Consider the following 17,011-nt stretch of genomic DNA (forward strand, 5'->3'; position numbering starts at 1 on the left):
ACAAGCATTTCATTTAAGTTCCATTCAAGGTTTCATGGAATTGTTTCTTTAAAATATCAAAATTGTTTATTTTCCTCCATTTGAAATGTTTGTCTAGGGGGAAGAAGGAGAAGGAGAGGCATGGGCATGCCATCACACGTATGATTTGATTCACTTGGTTGAATTCATGAGATTGGATTCTCCATGCCTCCAATCGTGGTCATTCTTTTCTATCGTGGGAATGTGCACAAGATTTCCTACGCTACTAGGTGATGGCCCATAACCAAGCCCTCCATCTCTCTGAGCAACTGAAAAATACTTCTAGACAAGGACAAAGAGGCGCTCAACTAATGGAGATCTATCTGGGAGAGTCAGAAATGTCAAGAAACCTGGCTATGGAAATGGGAATAGAAACGGACCTCACCTCTAATAAAGATAGCCATATCAGGGATACTATCATCCATCAATCAAGATTTCTTGTCATATTATGTATTGGGGCCTGGAGGGAATCCCTGATACTAGTGTGGTTGGGAAGGAACAAATAGGTTCCTAAAACAAGGATTCAAAGGTTAAAGCCCATGTTTCATTAGTTTATTTCCATCGTCAAATAGGATTGGAGGGAGAAGTTGTTTGGTTGGTGCACCTCACACTAATTAGGAATCATTTCTCTACCAGTGTAAGCTAAATCGACTATATATTTCATTTTCTCTCTTGTCCACCCTGACTTGTATTATGAGGCCATATGTCCAGGATTCTATGGATGAAGATGAACCCAAAGGCATAAGCGATAATGGCTTCACCAAAGAAGATGACATGTGCCTTTTTGACACAAAAATCATCTAAGAAAATAAGTAAATAAGAGAGAAAGAATGAATTTATTACGATAAGGAAATAAGATATCCTAAGACAATATGTGGTCACAAGGTAGATGCTTTAGTGCAGATGGATTCTAATAATCCAGTCATCCCTAAAAATGATAGAGACCCAAAAAGGACCCTAGATTCGCCTAGACCTGGGCTTTTGAGAGTCCCAAAAAAAAGAAATAAGATGTCAAGGAAATGGACTTGGGCTCAGACAAGAAGGATTGAGGCTTTGCACTAGAGGAGAAGTTTACAAAGGCCAAACCCACTCAAAAGGTAGGTAGCTAACTGCATTTTATCTTTATTTTTTAATTATAATAATTACTGATTCTTTCCCATGAGGAACTTGAAAGAGTCTCAAACTCTCTAGGATGAGACTACAAAGCCAACCTTCCACTTTATTAAACACAAAAGAAAATGAATATGTATATATACAATGGGACGAGCCCCATGGATAACCTCCATAGTGGGAAAATAGAAAGGCTACATGAGCTTACAACTCACAATGCAACAAAGAAAACTAATTTTATTTCTTTAGAAATTACCAACACCAACACCCCCGCATAAGCAAAACGTAGTGAGGAAATAAACAAATGGGTCCCAACAACTAGGCATAATGAGGTACCCATGTACAACAACAATGAACCCCATAGAAATCAAGAAACAAGAAAACAAAGAACAAATAAATTAGTGAAGGTAGGAGGATTCAAGAGGACCCCCCAAAGACTACTTCCTTCACCCAAAGCATTAAATGGAGCTGAACAAACCTAGGAGATGCAAAAGGTTTAGTGAAGATGCAAGCCACTTACACTTCAGTAGGCAGATATTCTAGATGGATAACTCTATCTTGGATCAATTGGTAGATAAAGTGCATGTAGATATTTATGTGTTTGCTTCGCTAATGCTAAACTGGATTTCTAGAGTTGTTGATGGAGCTTTTTTTATCACACCTGAGTGGTAAGATGCTCCTGTTCGATTACAAAATCCATCAGTAACTATCAAATCCAAAGTACTTCTTTACTAGCCAAGATTGCAACACCTTATTCAACCTCAGTGAAATACATTACAATCACATATTATTTCTTGTAGGACCAGACAATAGGAGCTAAACCAAGAAGGTAAACAAAGCCTGATGTAGACTTCCAAACATGAACAGAACCAGCCCAATCAGAGTCAGTAAAACCTTCTAGATCAGAAGAACCAGCGATGTACTGAATGAAAAACTTGGTGTTAGTGTCATTCTTTGAAGCCTTCCTCCAGTGATCAAACATTCTCTTACAAAATGATTTTAAGGTGTCAAAGTCAAATTTTGTCATTTCAGTGAGTCTTCAAGTAAAATTTGGTCATTACGTACTAGGTTTAGGATTTGTTTTCACTTCTTTCAAAGTTTTCCAAATGTCAGTCCATGTCACCATTCAGATAAGTGTACCATCATTTAGAGAGTTTTCTTCATCATTTCAGGTTCCAATGGGTCATTTTACACCTTGTTTGTGTTTTAGTTGTGCTTGGGTGAGACTCATTTCCCTCTCCTAGGGTTTTGAAGGTAATTTCTCTTGGATGGTCAAATCATCAACAAAGCTTGCATCCTGATGCTCATACACCTTCCCCTATCCTTAATGTACCTTATTAAACACTTCCCATCATTGATATCCCTCAAATTCCTCATTTTCCCACAAACCCTAGCTTCTTGCCACAATTTGACAATTTTCTAGGGTAGGCTTGTCATTTGCCCTTTTGGACCCCTTCCCCTCACTCAATCTTTGAAATTACACTTTCCCCTATTTCCTAACATCCCACCCTACTTCAAAAAATTTTCCAAAGAATTTATAAGCCCCTTATCCCCTTCATTTCACTTCATTTCGACAATTCCCATGTTCCACACATCGAGATAGGTTTTACTCAAATGATGTTTCTGAGCAAGTAAAAATGAACATGGAAAACGTGAGAGAGATTTTTTTCCACAATAGGCCACGTAAGGAAAACCTCCTTCACTTTTTACACAGGTGTCATGGTTTTAGAGAAATGTCAAAAATACAAGTTGCCTTAGGAGAGTTAATGCACCTCTGAAGTGACCTTGGGACTATCAAAATTTCTCCTAGCTTGGTTGGCCAAATGACTTGCTTGATGAATCCAAAGATAGCTAGACACAAATATATTTCCAATGAGCTATCATGAGCTCAATTTGGAGTTGAGGAAGACCTTCAAAAGTTGACTGCAACGGCACTCTACGTTTAGGCGACCTCATTTTGCACATTTTGACAAGTCTTGGGAGATTTGACTTTTGACAGGAAAAATGACCCCCAAATTGGAAAATTCAAGATGTTTTGGAAATTAGACTCGATAATATTTCTAAAAAGCTATCACACGCCCAATTTTGACACCAGGAAGGCCTCCAAAAGTGGTCTGCAAAAAGGCGTTGCGCACCTATTCCTTGGCACTACACACCTGTTCCTTGGCACTGCGCACCTGTTACAAGAAGCAAAATTGCCTCAAAACACCTCCAAACTTCCTAAAAAGAAAATTTATGCCTGTTTCAAGTAAGTAGATCACTCCTCCTTGCTCAAGAAATTTATGCTTGGTGGCTTGGATGTGTTTGGTTTCCTTTAGAGAAAACCCTAGCTAAATGGTTAACACAAACCATAGCTAACTGCTAAATCATCTCTTGCAAATAATTAAAGTTCATTTTCTCTTCTTTCTCACTCTATTCATATTGAGATTGTAAAATCCCATTCCCATTCCCATTCCCTCACATGGCACTTCTCTAAAAACCTACTTCCCATTCCCATTCCCTCATATACACTTCCCTAAAACTATACTTACATACATAACCCTATACCCTAACCCTCTACCCTCAATTCTTAAAAGCCTAGTCATCCCCTTCATACCCTATTCCCTCAAACCCTACATTACATAAAATCTCACTCATATCCCTATCTCATCCCACTCATTCCCTTTCTTTTGAAAATCTCTTCATACTCATCATTCACCCACACTACCTTTCTTTCCTCACTAGCATTTACAGTCAATCAAGCCAATGGACAGTAATGATGGAGATTTTGTCCTTGTGGGCCATGAGTTGGTACAAGAGGTGAGTGTCATGGACTTGGATGCTCAAATGCCAAAGAGTGTCAAAGATTTGATCATCAAGGAAAAAGATTTGTAATGCAAGGACAAAGAGGCTAAAGGCCAAGCTAAGAAGAGTTTTGAGGAACAAGAAAGAGCAAGACAAGCTCAAGATCTTGGCTAAAGCACCATTGGCTCATCAAAGCACTTAAGAAGGGTCAATCATGCCAAATTTCAAGAAATTTGGAGAAATTTTTGTGAATTTTGAAATTTTTAATGTAAAAAATAGGCTTTTTCAATAGTGGCGTTGCGCTTTTGTTGGGGACACTTTCTTGCAAAAATGTTTATATTTTTGGAATCAGCAAGGAAAAATATGGAAGCTCAGAAATGGCTGAGAATTTTAGACAAGTTATAGGTCTCCAAAAGGGAAAAAAACACCCAAAAAGTGCCCTCTCTGCCACTTTTTTACCACACAGGAAGCAGTCTTAGGATAATCAATTTTTGGAGGGGAAAATGGACTCCAAATTCATAAATTCAAGTTGTTCTAGAAAATAGACTCATTATGCTTTCCAACAAGCTATCCTTCACCTAATTTGGACTCTGGGGAGCCTTCCAAAATTGGCCTAGAAAAAGTGTTGCGCATAGGATCAGTGGTGCTGTGCGTAGGATGAATTTTTCCAGTTTTGTTAGAAATGACAAATTTCGCCTAGTTTTCTCTACAGTTGACTTTTTCTTGCTCTCTTGGTGAAATTAGCATGGTAAATGATGTTACTTGATGTAATTATGGATGTAAAACACTTGATAGGGTAGATACATCAAGTCAAAGGTGGTTTTGAGTTGAATGAATCAGTTTCCATGGTTTTATAGGCAAGATGTTCCACTGCCTATATTCTTGTTCCTAGTTTAGATATGGTTGAAACCACCCCTCTTCTCATGGATTCGACCCTAATAGCTAGCTTGAGTAGTTTCCTTGCCTATATCATGTTCTTTTTGATTCATTTGCAAAGGTTGGACTTTGGCAGAAGTGTTGAACTCAATGAACATTTTGTATTAGTAGTTGGCAAGGAATAAAACCAGGTTTCACGGCTATTTTTGTGGGATTATTGTGATAGTGATTTTATGTATTGTTTCTTCTTTGTAATATTTTTTTCTGATGATTTATGTGTATCCACATCTCTCTCTTTCTTCTAAACCAAATGAATCAAGGTGAATAGAAAAAGTACACTAGATTTACAGTGCTTTGTCTTGGGATTGCATTTAGTTTTCAATGTTTTCATTGTTTGAAGAGGATTCATAGTTTCTTGTGCCCTCCTCAACTCTTCAGCAATATTACTCTACCATTTCAATCCTTTTCTAATACATAAGCTCTTATCTATCCTGCCCCACATGACATTACTATATCCCTGAGTTGATTTCCCGGATCCAATCTGCCTTCTCCAATTGGTCCAGCAACCAAAACTTAAAATCAAACCAGAAATCCTAATTCTCTATACCTAGCCTAAAATCAGCATTCATTTCAGTCATCTCAAGCCCTAGTTGCCATATCCTAACTGAGATTGACAAGGAGAGAGCTCTCTCCCGACCTGGTAGGGCTAGCTACCAGGTTAAGCGTGGTTTGATGTTACCTTAGACCTGCCTTCCTTTAGCCTAAGGTAGATTTAGGCTCTAACATAGTGGCGACCATACTGGGGAACGTATTTTTCTATTCCTCAGCGAAATATATCAAACATATATAAGAAATATATCAGAAAACAATCAGACATCGGAAGGCTGAAATCATTCACCTGGTGACTCTAAATCAGTTTCGAGATCAGATGCAAGGACTCCACTAGAGGATGAACTCAAATAGCAAAAACATGAAAGTACAATATGGAAAGATCAGGTATTCAAGTTGGAATTTCATCCAAGACATTATGTTCTTTGTTATAAATTATTTCTTCTCTTTTCCTGAGAATGTCAAGAAGGCTTTACAAAGTATATTGTATTTAAGAAAACATCAAAGGCCTACATTTGATTCCTTCCCTTTGAATATTGTGAATACAAAATGTTCACATGCCTTTGATCTTGATGAAGACCTTTCTTCTGTTTTCTGTGATGACCATCTTCAAACTGATGAACCTAAAGAGACCAAGACTAATTCTAAATCTTTTGTATATACTCCTATACCTTTCACAATTCCATATCGATACAAGCCTCTGATTTTACCTCCTATATCCCATGCTTTCCCTAAAATTCATGACCTATATCTACCAAGATTTGATGGTGACTATAACAACCTCACTGCTGAGAGACATGTAATGAATTTTGAGTCTTTTCTTGACCTTTTTGAAGTTGATGAAGAGGATGTCAGTATTAGGCTTTCTACTCTTTCTTTGCAAGGCAAAGTCAAGAGTTGGTTCAAAGCCCTACCTGATGCAAGCATCTTAGATTCCCAGTAGTTCGTCAAAGTTTTCCTCGACAAGTGGATGATCAAATAGAACCCTTTCTTGATTATAGAAGAGTATAACCAGTTGAAAAGACAACCAGGGGAGACAGTACAACAGTTTTCTGTCAGATTTAACAAGTCCATTTTTCAATGCTGGTTAATATAAGACCTCTTAGATCCGCTCTCTTACACTACCCGGGTGCCTTTGATCCGAAAATGGAGTTTCAGCAGAGGGAAAGGAACCTTGCAACACTTGAAGAGATGCAGAACAATCCAATAGATGCAGAGGCTCGTTTTCTGATCAGAAGGGAGAAGTTGAAAGAAAAAGAGGTGAAGAACATAGATCCAAAGGAATTGACATCTTTAGAGGTAAAGCTCAACATTTTGGTAAGTGCAGTGGAAGAGATGATGCAGAAGATCACTACAAGGAATGAGTATGATGTTCAAGATCGTGGCTCGTTGATTGAAGAAGAAAAAGAGGCTGATCCAAAACATTTCCTTTCTTATCCTAGTTGTCCTAGATCTGATAATGATTGTTTTGTAGATCATCTTGAAGAAGACAGATCTATTGATATGACATGTATGCTTGATGATTTCTTTTATACTAATGATTTGCCTCAGTTTGATCAGTATGATGATGATTATGTTCTCCAAACAGAAGCTAATCTTGCAGACAAATTAGCAGCTAGTTTATGGGAGGAGGAAGTTCACTTTCCATAGTTCGAGTACAGTGATCAGCTGTTGCATATCAACTATGGAAGTGAGGAGGAAAGTGTAGCAAATTTTGAAGTAAGTGAAGGATCTTTGCCTTTTGGTTTTGCTTCGTTCCGGTTCATCAGAGACAACTTTCATGCAATCAGAAGTCAATCATCGATAAGTTCTTATCTAAACCATTTCGAGGGCAATGAAATCCTTTTTCAAGACTTCTCATATCCAAAGTTGCAGCCCCCGAATGCCATTGATTTTCAAGTTGCAGATGAAGATTTGGAAGCTGGACCATATGATAAAATGATGCAATATGATTCCGTACCATTTTGTTTCGAATCATTTCAGTTTTTGAAGGGAAAATTGCATAGTATATCTTCAAATGAGTAGCTTGTAGGAAATCATGTAATCTCATCGGAATTAATAGAAAATGGGTTGTAGCAGTATTTTCAAGTTTTTCACGATCCAATAGCTGATGTGTTGGATGATGTCTGCAGTCAAAGTCCTTCTCCATTAGCTACATATGAGCTTGAAATGTGTACTAATACAAACTTGATCTCGCAGTCAGTTTCTTTGTCATTATCAGCAGGGCTCTCATCACAAAGCTCAGATGAAATTTTGCATTCATGGTATGAGGAGAAGAAAAGTAATCCATTGAATGAGCTAAGTCCTAGTGTGCATGAATTTCATGATCCTTATGCAGTCTTTTTGGAGGTGGATAGAGAATCTATATTATTCAATTTGGGAAAATATGCATCTGTTTACCAGTTTTCATGGGAGTTGCCTCTCAGCAGTTCTCTCTTGTTGTTCATAAGAAAGCACTTGTGGAGAATGCAAATAGTAGCCAGAATGCTTACTTGGTTACATTGGTTGTTTCATTTCACTTCATCAGATGATGAATGGAACAACTAGAGTAGGTTTTATTTGAATGAGCTCCATTTTGAGCATATTGTCCAGTTTGTCAGTTATGTTTTAGTATTGCATCAGTTTCATTTCAATTATGAGTCTTGAGTCTTGAATCTTGAGTCTTGAGTTTTGATGTTTTTGTTGCCAAGATATTGACTCTATATTGCCCAATTGATAAGGCATTGGTCTACTCTCCCAAAGATCTGCAGTTCTTGGCACCTCCAAGGAGCTACCATCCCCATTAGAGCCAATGTTAGTTTCAGTCTTTGAAGCCTTCCTCCAGTGATCAAACATGCTCTTACAAAATGATTTTAAGGTGTCAAAGTCAAGTTTTGTCATTGTAGTGAGTCTTCGAGTAAAGTTTGGTCATTAGGTATTAGGTTTAGGATTTGTTTTCACTTCTTTCAAAGTTGTCCAATGTTAATCCACGTCACCATTCAAATGAGTGTGCCATCATTCAGAGAGTTTTCATCATCATTTTAGGTTCCAATGGGTCATTTTACACCTTGTTCGTGTTTCAGTTGTGCTTAGGTGAGACTCATTTCCCTCTCCTAGGGTTTTGAAGGTAATTTCTCTTGGATGGTCAAATCATCAACAAAGCTTGCATCCTGATTCTCATACACCTTCCTCTATCCTTAGTGTACCTTATTAAACACTTCCCATCACTTATACCCCTCAAATTCCTCATTTTTCCACAAACGCTAGCTTCTTGCCATAATTTGACAATTTTCTCAGCTACGCCTGTATTTTTCACTTTTGGACCCCTTGCCCTCACTCAATATTTGAAATTCCACTTTTCCCTATTTTCTAACATCCCTTCCTACTTCCCAAAACTTTCTCAAGAATTTAGAAGCCCCTTATCCCCTTCACTTCACTTCATTTCGACAAATACCCTGTTCCACACATCGGGATAGGTTTTACTCAAATGATGTTTATGAGCAATGAAAAATTAATTTGGAATATGTGAGAGATGTTTTTTTTCCACAATAGGCCAAGGAAGAAAAACCTAATTCACTTTTTACACAAGTGTCACGATTTTAGAGAAATGGCAAAAGTACAAGTTGCGTTAGGAGAGTTAATGCACCTCTGAAGTGGCCTTGGGAAAATCAAGATTTCTCCTAGCTTGGTTGGCCAAGTGACTTGCTTGATAAGTCAAGTGATAACTAGACACAAATATATTTCTAATGAGCTATCATGCACTAAATTTGGAGTTGAGGAAGACATTCAAAATTTTACTCCAACAACACTCTACATTTAGGCAGCCTCATTTTGCACATTTTGGCCAGTCTTGGGAGATTTGATTTTTGATAAGTCAAATCACCTTCAAATTGGTAAACTAAAGATGTTCTGGAAATTATACTTGATAATATTTCCAACGAGATATCACACATCCAATTTGGACACCGGGAAGGCCTCCAAAAGTAGTCTGTAAAAAGGTGATTTGCACCTGTTCCTTGGTGCTACGCACCTATTACAGGAAGCATAATTGCCTCAAAACACCTCCAAACTTCCTAAAAAGAAAATTGATTCATGTTTCAAGTAAGTATATCACTCCTCCTTGCTCAGGAAATTTATGCTTGGTGGCTTGGATTTGTTTGGTTTCGTTTAGAGAAAACCCTAGCTAAATGGTTAACACAAACCCTAGCTAATTGCTAAATCATCTCTTGCAAATTATTAAAGGTCATTTGCTCTTCTTTCTCACTCCATTCATATTGATCTTGTCAAATCCCATTCCCGTTCCCTCATATTCACTTCCCTAAAACTCTACTTATATACATAACCCTATACCATCAATTCTTAAAACCCTAGTCATCCCCTTCATACCCTGTTCCCTCAAACCCTACATTACATAAAATCTCACTCATATCCTTGTCTCATCCCACTCATTCCCTTTCTTTTGAAAATCTCTTCATACTCATCATTCACCCACACTACCTTTCTTTCCTCACTAGCATTTACAGTCAATCAAGCCAATGGACAGTGATTATGGAGATTTTGTCCTTGTGGACCATGAGGTAGCATAAGAGGTGAATGTCATGGACTTGGATGCTCAAAATCCAAGCAGTGTCAAAGATTTGATCATCAAGGAAAAATATTTAAAATGCAAGGACAAAGAGGCTAAAGGCCAAGCTAAGAAGAGTTTTGAGGAACAAGAAAGAGCAAGACAAACTCAAGATCTTGGCTGAAGCATCATTGGCTCATTAAATCACTTAACAATGGTCAATCATACCAAATTTCAAGAAATTTGGAGAAATTTTTGTCAATTTTGAAATTTTTAATGTAAAAAACAACCTTTTTCAATAGGTACGGAATGTCACTCGCACTGCGCTTTTGTTGGGGACACTTTCCTGCAAAAAAGTTTATACTTTTGGAATCAGCATGGAAAAATATGGAATCTTAGAAATGGCTGAGAATTTTGGACAAGTTTTAGGTCTCCAAAAGGGCAAAAAACACCCAAAAAGTGCCCTCTCCACCACTTTTTTGCCATACAGGAAGTAGTCTTCGGAGAGTCAATTTTTGGAGAGGTAAATGGACTCCAAATTTAGAAATCCAAGTTGTTCCATAAAGTAGACTCATTAAGCTTTCGAAAAAGTTATCCTGCAGCTAATTTGGACTCCGAGAAGCCTTCCAAAATTGGCCTAGAAACAACGCTGTGCATAGAATGAATTTTGCCAGTTTTGCTAGAAAAGCCAAATTTTGCCTAGTTTTCTTTACAATTGACTTTTTCTTGATGTCTTAGTGAAATTAGCATAGTAAATGATGTAAATTGATGTAATTATGGATGTAAAACACTTGATAGGGTAGATACATCAAGTCAAAGGTGGTTTTGAGCTGAATGAATCAGTTTCCATGGTTTTAGAGGCAAGTTGTTCCACTGCCTATATTCTTGTTCTTAGTTTAGATATGATTGAAACCAACCCTCTTCTCATGGATTCAACCCTGATAGCTAGCTTGGGTAGTTTCCTTGCCTATATCATGTTCTTTTTGATTCATTTGTAAAGGTTGGACTTTGGCAGAAGTGTTGGACTCACTAAACATTTTGTATCAACAGTTGGCAAGGAATAAAACCAGGTTTCACAGCTATTTTTGTGGGATTCTTGTGACAGTGAGTTTATGTATTATTTCTTCTTTGTAATCAGTTTTTTTGATGTTTTATATGTAACCAAATCTCTCTATTTTTTCTAAACTAAATGAATCAAGGTGAATAGACAAAATACACTAGATTTACAGTGCTTTGTCATGGGATTTCATTTAGTTTTCAATGTTTTCACTGTTTGAAGAGGATTCATAGTTTCTTGTGCCCTCCTCAACTCCTCAATAGTCTTAATCTACCATTTCAATCCTTTGCTAATACATAAGCTCTTGTCTATCCTACCCCACAGGACATGACTGTATCCCTGAGTTGATTTCCCGGATCCAATCTGCCTTCTCCAATTGATCCAGCAACCAAAACTTAAAATCAAACTAGAAACCCTAATTTTCTATACCTAGCCTAAAATCAGCATTCATTTCAGTCATATCAAGCCCTAGTTGCCATATCCTAATTGAGATTGACAAGGAGAGAGCCCTCTCCCGACCTGGTAGGGCTAGCTACCAGGTTAAGCGTGGTTTGATGTTACCCTAGACCTGCCTTCCTTTAGCCTGAGGTAGATTTAGGCTTTAACACTTGGAAGTGCCTTGAATATACTAAAGAATGGACTTAACTTCTTTCTAGTGACTCTCATGTGGATCCTGGAGAACCAATAGACAAGTGCAACTGCAAAAGAGATGTCTGGTCAGGTATGTGTCAAGTACAAGGAAATCCAAACAAACTATCGATACAAGGCAGATCAACACTGAGTGATAAGAAACTAGTAGTAAGTGTAACACTTGACTCAAATGGAGAGGACGTTAACTTATAATTAGCCATGCCAAATCTCTGAAGAAAATCAAGAGCATACTTTTGCTGATAAATGAAATTTCCATCTGAATATTGATGGACCTGCAAACCAAGAAAACAATGCATAAAGCTAAGATCCATCATGTCAAATTGCTTCATCAACTGTTGTTGTACACTCTATATCATGGATGAATAACTCTGAGTAATAATCAAATCATCCACATATAGAAATAATACCAAAGATTAGTTCCTTCTCTTTTAGTATAAACTATAGGATCTAAGTGACAACGAGAAAAGTCTACAGTCAATAGAAAACTATTCATCTTCTCATACCAAGCTCGTAGAGCCTATTTGACACCACACAAAGAACAATGAAGCCTACAGATAAGAGAAGAGTCATGCACAAAACCAAGAGGTTGCTCCATATAGATTTCTTCCTACAAATCTCCGTGAAAGAAAGCACTCTTCAAATCCATCTGATAATCTAACCATTGTTGTGAGGTAGCAAGAGACAACAAAAGACATATGGAATTCATTTTAGCAACAGGGGGAAAAGATTCAAAGTAATCAAGACCTTCAACCTGTGAAAAACCCTTGGCCACTAGTTGTGCCTTATACATGTCAACAGTACCATATGCAACATAATTTGTCCTATAGACTGATTTGCAACGAACTAGTTTTCTTCCCTTGGGAAGAGGAATGAGATCCCATGTGTGATTTGTCATCAAAGAAGAATACTCTTTTGTCACGGAAGCTTCCCATTAAGGTATCCCAACAACATCAAAAAATTGTTCAGGATCCTCTGAAATGGCATGAATGAAAATATAAATATCAACTATCTTGGCCTGAATATTACTAGGAGTAGGAGAAAAATAACTAAAATCAGATACATCATATCCATACCTTTTAGGCTACTTCTTCTAGGAAAGGCTTCTCCTCCCTTATTCTTGATTAAGTTTGTTCTTGTATAGGCTTATCAACTGCAGGAAGTGGTTGTTCCTCTTGCTGATTTTCATCTTCAAGAGGAAGATTCTCATTATCCTCTTGATCATCAAGAATAAAACTAGCATCATGACCTACACCATCATGGTAATATATGGAGAGAGTGGGTTATGATGATTGTTTGAAGTTATCATCAAAATGAACAGGTCTACGAAACAAAACATCCTTTGAAATAGGATCAAACAATATATATGCTTTCATGTCTTCATAGTAGCCAACAAAAAATAGTGGTTGGCTTTTTTTCTCCATAGCTTTACATTTCTCATTTGGAATCAAGGCCCATGATACACTACGAAAGACTCTGAAAGTAAAGACATCAGGTTTGACAATAGTCCAAGTTTCCTCTGGAACCATATGTAACACTGCTTTATAAGGCATATGATTTTGAATATAATTGGCACAGTTCACTGCTTCAGCCCAGAAGGAGGATGGAATGTTCTTGGATTGAATCATGCAATTGGAAATTTCTTTTAATGTCTTATTCTTCCTTTTAGAAATGCCATTCTACCGAGGGGTGTAGGGAATAAAGTGTTGATGCAAGATTCCATGTTCTCTACAAAAATATTTGAATGCCTAACTGACATAATCCCCACCATTTTCTGTGCGTAGATTCTTGATATAAAGAGATGATTTCTTCTCAGCAAAAACTTTAAATGTTTTGAAAGTAGCCAAAAATTCACTTTTAAACTTAAGAAAATATACTCAATACCTGTGTGAGAAATCATAAATGAAGGTAAGTGCATACTTAGCTCCTAAAAAGGAATGAGTTGGAAATATCATAAGATCACTATGCACCAACTCGAGAGGAACAGTAGCCCATAATGCTTTCCATTTTGGAAAGGGGCCTTGATATTGTTTGCCAAGAACACATCTTGTACAAACTCCATCTACGCATGACACCTAAGGAAGCCCAAGAAAAATATTTTGAGAATTCATTTGCTGAAAATATATGTACTCAAGGTGTCCAAATATTTCATTCCAAAGCTTACTTAATGAATCAGCATGTGCAATAAAAGAGTTACCAAAATAAGGTTCAAAACCTGCAAATCTGTATAAGTGAGAGTTGTGATCTACCTGTCCATATGCAACAAATTTTTTTGTATCTTGTAGTTCTTGAATGACTACACCATTGGGAAAAAACTCAACTATTTTCCCATCCTCGGAATGGTAGATCTGATAAATAGAAAGTAAATTTTTGGAGATGTTAGGCACAAGCGAAAAATTCTTGATGCAACCATCATCTAGTTGCACTGTGCTTGATTAGCAAACATCAAGTTATGTAGATTCTCCCACTGCAATTTGGGAAACACTACAATCAGATGGATATGGAAGCAAATTACTCGAATGAGTCATGTGATGAGATGAACCTCAGTCAAATATCCAATTGTTTGAGAATGCATGTAAGGCTCAAGTAGATAAAGCATGGTTTGTTTGACTATTCACACATTTGTCTTCGCTAAGGAACTTCCCTTCATTACCCAATGACCTAGCTTAGCTCAATCTTTAAGGATTACCACCTGGACAAGGATATCCTCCTTGTAGTCTAAAGAGTGAGAGAAGGCCACCAATGTGACATTTGGTTGCTTTCTTGAGAGTTTCCTTTTAGGCATTTTTGGTGGGGTGTTATAGACATATTTGGGCACTGCAACCCCAAGCTTATATGTTGATAAAATAGGGCTCATCAACCCCTAAAAGAGTTGTTTCATACCCTAAAAGAACACAGTCATCTAATTACATCATTCCCCAAAAGTTCCACCTGAGAAACCATCCAGAAATGGCCTAAACTGGACCATACTGACTGCTCCACTACCAAGTGCGATGCATACTAAGTGTTACACTACCTAGGTCTGAAGCATACTATTTGGGCCTTCTATAGGGTGTGATGGGCGAGGATGGACAAATGTCCGAGACACTTTGCTAGGTGGTTTCTCATAGAATCTTCTAGAAACTTCTCCTATGCCACTTGCCTCTCTGAATTCGCCCAGGGATGAGTAAGAGATCCAAGAAATCTCCAAGTGCAACCAATTGTAACAAGTGGAATGACACTAATCAAAACCCCAGAGATGACTCACACCCTTGTACACATCTATAAATGGATCCCTCATCTAAGAGATCTGGGAGCTGGAATATTATGAATTGCAAGGAAGTGTTGATAGTTTGTATTTGAGGAAAGAGCATTGTATTGTTGGTGTGATCTTGCTATTTCATGAGGTGAAGAGGGATTGAAGCTGGTAGGATGATGCTGGATCAGACAACTGGGTTGTAATTCTCCCTTCTATTAATAAAGTTCTTCAAGTTTTCTTCCATCTGATCGTGCAATTGTGAATGTTATCATTTCTGAATGCTATCATTTGTTCATTACATATCTGATTCTGTAACGTTTATGTTGTAATAGATCAAGATGCTTTGACAGTTCTTTATTACTGTGTTTGTGCAAGTACTCTCCAAGCTGGTTAAGTACAGGGAGGAGTTGCAAGCTTTGTCAAGGGGGAGAGAGATAAAACAAGGGATTAAGCAGAAGTTCCAGGTTGGTTCCATTATCTTTCTATTATCTGTTACACATAGAATAAATCATTGAATTGCTTTAAACTGTTGTTTCTGCTGTAGCTACCAAACCTAGAGGGATAGTCATTCGACAAGACACTAGTTTTCCCAGAAACATGGGGTTAAGAATATTTTTTTCTATGAGAGTGTTTGAATGGAGACATAATTTAGAAAATGCTTACAAGGAAATTAGTTTCCCTTGTTGAGATCGCCTAAACTACTTCAAATAAAATCTTGTGCTTTTAATAACATCTAATTTTGATAAATAACTAAATCAATAAAATTGAAAAAATAAGATTAATATGATTATTGTTATTTTCTGTATATCGCAGAATCTACAACTATAGCGAGCTTGTACTTACGTGATAGGGGACTGATTCTATCCACTACCACGATCACCTCCAAGTTTAAAAACATTGCCTCACACGTGGCACACTGAGCTAATTGAGGTTTAAACCAATAACATCATAAGAAATTCCTTAACAAACCATCCTATCATGATCTACACCATGGGGCAATTTAAAAATAACTTTTAATATTAAAAAATATAGCCATTTTATTTTATTTGAAAATAAATTTTAATATCTAATTTGAGGAAGTTGACTAAAATAAAACTATTTTGCAAGTGAGAGGAGTATAAATTGTCAGGTTGGATGCTATGGGTAAAAATAGGCATTTCAAAAGCAATGAATAGGGGGATCACATGAAACAAATGAAGGCTTCATGTTGTCTTGATTGCAACACATGCATGCGATATCAGTAAGCCTCTTCCACTTACATAATTTTGCTACCCATCTTTCGACCATCTTCCCATGCTTGCCCAGATCCTCTATTCTGCACTTCAAATTGTTGGGATTCTAAGATGTTTTTCACTCTCCTTGTTTTTCTCTTTTTCATAATTCACTTTTCTTGCTTTATTGTTTGAGTTCTTCCTCTACTTTTATTTTCTTATCGAAATTTCAGCTCTCATTGAGGAGGTTTTGCCGTCATGGTATAAATGCGTAGACTAGAATTGGTTGATCACAAAGGAAAAAATGATTAAACTGTAGAGGCCATAAATTTGGGGTTTTGGGTGCCTTGGTGGTAAACCCCAGGGGTTATAAATTGTAGATCCTTCCTTGATAATTGGCATTGTTTTACAACTTGGCAATTTTTCTATGACGATAGCACCTAGACAATCCAGATCTCTATGGTGGGGTTGGATTTTCGATAGATATCTGTGTTTGGTGCCCTAAATCCCAGCATCTCAACCACCTGAGTGATTTCAAATTCTACTGGTGCTTATAATGGCAATTGAACTAGGGAAAACTAGTTCTGAACTACCAATTCCATATCTTCCATATCTGTTATATTATGGAATTGCACCATCATACTAGTGTAACCAGCCTTTACTGATGGATTGTTTGAACAATTTGAATTTCAATTGTATTTTCCATGGCATGATTGATTCTTCCACCCTTACAAAGTTTTTAGTCCATGCTATTAAATCATGTAATAGTTCATCTTCTATGTAATCCCTATATTTGGGGTCATGAGTAGAGGAATCATGGAATTTGTGTCAAACAACTACTGGATATAGACAAACGCTCTTCAATCACATTGGATCAAACCATAGTTACCAAGATTAAATTTAGATTCAGATTCGAA

The sequence above is a fragment of the Pinus tabuliformis genome, chromosome 8, assembly GCF_031772625.1.
Source record: "Pinus tabuliformis cultivar Carrire ecotype Pingquan chromosome 8, CPIR1, whole genome shotgun sequence".
Classification (NCBI taxonomy): domain Eukaryota; kingdom Viridiplantae; phylum Streptophyta; class Pinopsida; order Pinales; family Pinaceae; genus Pinus; species Pinus tabuliformis.